Here is a 5,842-nt window from a genome sequence, read left to right on the forward strand (position 1 = left end):
GAAGGAAGGAAGGAAGGAAGGAAGGAAGGAAGGAAGGAAGGAAGGAAGGAAGGAAGGTTTCCTCTGGGGAGAGAAACTGAGTGATTGGGGCTAGGGAGAGAGACCTACTTTTCTCTGTCTACTGTCCTACAGTTTTTACTTTTGTACTAAGTATCTGTGTTATCTAACTTAAAAAAAATTTTTTTTTTAAGTTTATTTATTTTTGAGAGAGAGAGAGAAAGAGACCAAGCGTGAATGGGGGAGGGTCAAAGAGAGAGGGAGACACAGAATCTGAAGCAGGTTCCAGGCGCTCTGAGCCATCAGCACAGAGCTGGACGCAGGGCTTGAACTCATGAGCTGTGAGATCATGACCCGAGCTGAAGTCAGATGCTTAACTGACTGACCCACCCAGGCGCCCCTTTGTTGTTGTTGTTGTTTTTTAATTAAAAGACATACGGGGGCACCTGGGTGGCTCAGTCAGTCAAGCGCCGACTTCAGTTCAGGTGGCGGCGACCTCACAGTTCCGTGAGTTCAAGCCCCGCATTGGGCTCTGTGCTGACAGCTCGCAGCCTGGAGCTTGCTTCAGATTCTGCGTCTCCTCTGCCCCTTTCCCAATCATGCTGTGTCTATCTTTCTCAAAAATAAAATAAACATTAAAAAAAACCCTTTTTTTTTAAATAAAAGACATATGAAAAGGAAATCCAGTAATCCTTTGTCCTCTTAAAAAGTCTTATTGGGGCGCCTGGGTGGCTCACTCAGTTAAGTGACCCACTTCGGCTCAGGTCATGATCTCACGGTCCATGAGTTCGAGCCCCGCATCGGGCTCTGTGCTGACAGCTCAGAGCCTGGAGCCTGTTTCAGATTCTGTGTCTCCCTCTCTCTCTGACTCTCTCCCGTTCATGCTGTCTCTCCCTGTCTCAAAAATAAATAAATGTTAAAAAAAAAAAATTAAAAAAAAAAAGTCTTATTAACTCTGAAGTTCTGCTACCTGTGTAGGCTGTAGAATATACAACCGACCCTTAAACAACACAAGTTTGAACTGTGAGGCTCCACTTATACGTGGATTTTTTACAGTACAATACCGTAAATGTATTTTCTCTTTCTCATGATTCTCTTAACATTTTATTTTCTCTAGCTTACTTTATCGTAAGAATACAGTATATAATCCATACAACATACAAAATATGTGTTAATTGACTGTTTATGCTATCAGTAAGGCTTCTGTTCAGTAGTAGGCTAAGTTTGGGGGGGAGTCAAAAGTTATACACAGGTTTTTGACTTCTTGGGGAGCAGGTGCCCCTGTCTTCCATGTTGCTTAAGGATGAACTGTACTTGGGTTGAGAAACTCATGAGTTGTGTTGGTAGCAAGACCGATCCTAGTTGTTGGGAAATACTTCCACATGGGTCATTTGTATATCTGCACATCTTCTGAGTAAAGGCACTGAAAGTCTTTGTTCCAAATTATCATTTGAAAGATGTTTGTATAAGAAACAGCCTTGAAGCTAGAGCTAGCTTCTCTGTGTGGAGCGGAGGGCAGGTTTGTTTTGTGTCCAGGATTATAAAGATAATGTTTCCCTCAGAGGTAAAGGTCAAGTAGGCTTGTTAACAGATCCGGGTTAACAGACCAGGGTTCCTTAAACTCAGAGTTTCTGAGCTGTGGTGCAAGCCCAGTGAGTGTGCAGAATTCACCTGAGCTGTCCCACATACCCCACCCCCACCCCCGCCTCTCTGGGGAACCGACACAAAGAGCTCACACTGCCTGCTGTGCAATGAATGATAAAGTCTTCCATATCTGACCCAGGAGTTTCTTGTCTTCTGTTGGCATCCGTGAAACCATGGCAGGTTAACTTATTGGCTCACAAGTATGGTAAAATGTCATGCCCTTTGTAGTTCTTGACAGTAATGATACAGATTTTGATAGTTGAAGATACCCATCTCAATCCAAATCTGATATTTAGGATGAGCAGTTCTCTTCAGGTGAGCAACTTCATAGAGGAATTCTGTTACTTCAATGGCTTTATTCTGGCAATGTATTCAATACTGAGAAGACACAGAAAAGACCCATTAGCCATTTAGCCTGTTCCCTGCTAAGACAGGAAATTGAAATAACTCTGGGAGCCAAATTATGTCCTTGGTTATTTGGCAGATGTCAAACGGTCATTACTCTATATTACAGGTTTCCAGTAAAAACACGGTGGAAATAAAACAGCATTTTCCCCAGGATATTAAGAATATCTCTATGATATTTTGTCTACTCTAGCAAATAGGGGTTTGTATTCGGTAGTTAAATGGAGGATGGAAATAGTTTACATATTTCTAGGGGGATGAGATAGGTGTTTTCGTATATGGACATAAATCTCTGTGTTTCATTCCTAGATATCAAAGTGGAAAACACTAAAAAACAACAACAACGTGGAAAAAATTGAAAAATGGTTATTTTGTTTAAGTGACTCGTCTGTGGTATTTTTGTTACAGCAGCCCAAACTGGCGAAAACGCTCATGTTTGACAAAACCGGGAGACCCCTGAAATTCAAAACCACACAAAACAGACGGGAGTGCACCCAGGGCGGTGGCAGGAATTGGGGACACTGGCCGAAGCGGAGCAAGCACACTTAGGGTGGGCCGCAGGTCTCAGAGAGGGCCGGGGGCGCTCCACGGTAGAGGGTTCAGGGTAGGGGGTGCCCAGAGCCCAGTGCCAGCCAGAGGAGCCGCATGCAGGGGTGAAGGTAGAAGCAAGGGGGCAGGGCTGCACAAGGACACACACAGACCCACCACGCAGGGGTAGGAAGCAGTCTGCCGGTGAACGGGGGAGGACCACACCATGAGCGGTTCTCCAGGGGCCTATTTTGGAGCTGAAGGAAAGTAAAGGCCAAGCCAGTTCACCCGCTCGATACTGAGCCGTAAGAAAAGCTTCCATCCAGGGACCTGGACCCTACCAACAATGCCTCCTGCAAGCGGCTCACAGGAGAGAAAGAGAGGCAGGAGCCAAACCATGAGCTGGTGGCACTCGGAAGAGAAGTGAAAGGGAAAAAAGGCCTCAAAGAATTGAAGGAAAACTGGAAATAGTCCAAGGGAGAACAGACACCAAAGCGAACTCAGCAGGAGCCGCGGGGAGCAGGAAGGAAAACAGAAAAGAGTTTGAAGGGATTAAAGAGACTAGGTTACAATTCTGGATAGGGAGATGAGAGTGGGCCTCACTGAGAAAATGACATTGTGAATAGTCTTGGAGGAGTGAAGGGGTTGGCGGTGCGCTAGGGAAGAGTGTTCCAGGCAGAGGGAACAGCAGCAGCAAAGCCCCGCCCAAAGCAAGGACAATAGTGTTATTTGGCACATCTATATTCACAAGTGTGTTATCTCACTGGGAATTCTACACATAAGCCTTCCAAATTCCCCTTGTTTGTCTTTTCTGATGCTTTTTGCTCTGAATCCAACCATGTTAAAATCATGACGTTGGCTTTATTTGTGTTTATATTTGCCTGGTGTGCCTTTGCCCATCCTTCCATTTTAAAACTTTAAAAATTGTTTTAGGGTGTCTCTAACGTAGAGTATAGAGCCGAGTTTTAATTAATCCAATTTGGACATTTTTTGTTTATTCGCAAGTGATTCAGGCACATTTACCATAATTGGCAGGCCAAATGTGTTCGTCTTAGTGCTGTCATGTTATTTCACGTTCCCACTTCTCACCTTACCTGCTCTCAGAATGTGGCACAGCTCCTTTTTCATTCATGTTCTTCACCTGCTTCTGAGACACCCCCTTTCCTACTCTCCTAGCTTGCCCCCCATCTCACTTACCAGTCCTTCCAAATATCCTTTGCTGTTTTTTCCCTCGTTCCGAACTCTCACTGTTAGAGCTGAGGACCGGGGCTCAGTCCCTGGTCCTCTTCCTTAATGGCTCCTCACCTCTAGTGGACCCATTCAGGCCTGCATTTTCAGACATCATCTCTGTGCTGATAATCTGCAAATGCATCCCTCCAGCCATGCCCTCTCTCCTGACTGCTGGCCTGTATCCCAACTCAGCTTTCCAAAAAGCATCTTAAACTTAATGTGTCCAACACGGGGGTCCAGAGTCTTCTCCGAACCCATTCCTCCCACAGTCTTCCCTACCTCGGTTAATGACAGAGCTGTCACCTGACTTTTTGTTCTCTCATACTTCACATCCAACATGTCTGCCGTTCCTGAGAACTCTTCCTTTAGAATATTTCTAGAAACCATCTGCTTCTCATCACTGTACTGCTCCCACTCTGGGGCAGTCCTGTCTTGCCTCAATTACTACAATAGTCTGCTTCCAACCTGTGTTCCTGCTGTGTGTCCTCAACACGGGAATCTATCTGAGTGATCCTGTTCAGATGCGAGTCACATAATGTCACTCATCTGCTCAGAATTCCTCAGTGGTTCTCTATTTCCTTCAGAATAAAAGCTAAATAAGGAAACCTATTCATAAAATTCATTATTGCTAAGAAAAAAGGCACATGAACATCTCCACAGATGATGAAAAGGCATTTTTTGGTAAACTTTCAGCATTCTTCCTTGATACGTAAAAACACTTCCAATAAGATAAGAATTCATGGATTCTTTCTGTCTCAAACCCAAAGTGAACCTCCTACTTGCTGAGTAAACACCAGAAGCATTTCCTTAAAGTCAGAAACAAGAAAAGAAAGAAGGAAAATTGTAGTTATTTCCAGATTATGTGACTGTAAACTTGGGAATCTTTAAGAACTAAACTACTATTAACTCTAAAAGATTTTATTTGGGTCATAAAACTCTTATACAAAAACTAACGTTCATATGATAGGCAACAGCCAAACAAAGCTATACCGGAAGAAAAGTTCTCATTTACACACGTAATGAGAAAGGTAAATGTCTAGGAAGAAACTCCATAAGAAATGGGCAAGATTTACGTGAAGATGTTCTAGGTCTAGTGGTTGGAAGCCTAGAGATAACTCCGGGCTCTTTAGTTAGACGCGCTCACTTGAAGTCAGGTAGTGGAAATTAGGAAACCATCTTCCTAGGGCTCCTGGCCCTCCCACTGGAGAGGAAGGTGGTGGGTTTCTTTGTGCAAGTCCCAGTGTCTTCTTGAGCTTCCTGGGTGCCAAGAAGCAGTAGCGGTTGTGGCAGCTTTTGGATCCAACTCTGAGATCACAGAGTCCCATTTTAAGGTGTTCGCTCTCCGCATTCAGGCAGTGGCTGTGGGTGGATCTAACCCCGGCACGCACATGCAGCAAAACCTTGGTTTGCAGGCGTAATTTGTTCCGGAAACATGCTTAGAATCCAAAGCATTCCTGGATCAAAGCAAGTCTCAAGAACCATTGGCTCAGTTGTGATCATGTGACGTTCGGCATCACGTCCTACTCGTATTACAAGTTGCTCATTTATCAAATTCAAATTTATTAGAAATGTTTGCTTGTCTTGTGCCACACTCACAAGATACGTTATTTGCAATCCAAGGTTTTGCTGTATTTGGTATTAGAGATGGTCACAGGCATCGGGCCCTCAAGATGGAACTCTGGAACTGGGTCTGACCCGGCTGGGTTTGAAGACAATGTCACTGGAGGAAAGTCAGATACTACAAATCTAGGGCACACGGTGGGAAAAGTTATATCACCTGTGGTCACCTGGAATGAGCAGTTTACTGAAAGTGAGGCTTTAAGCGGCTGCTGCATTGGACAGTTATGATGGGAATAAGGGATTCAAAAACTGTCAAGGTGGGCTGGCCTTTTCTCACTGTACTGGAGAGTTGTTTTTGTTGGGTTTTTTTTTTTTGACGTTTATTTATTTATTTATTTATTTATTTATTTATTTATTTATTTAAAATTTTTTTTTCAACGTTTATTTATTTTTGGGACAGAGAGAGACAGAGCATGAA

The sequence above is a fragment of the Herpailurus yagouaroundi genome, unplaced genomic scaffold (genome assembly GCF_014898765.1).
Source record: "Herpailurus yagouaroundi ecotype Mexico unplaced genomic scaffold, PumYag 159, whole genome shotgun sequence".
Taxonomy (NCBI): Eukaryota; Metazoa; Chordata; class Mammalia; order Carnivora; family Felidae; genus Herpailurus; species Herpailurus yagouaroundi.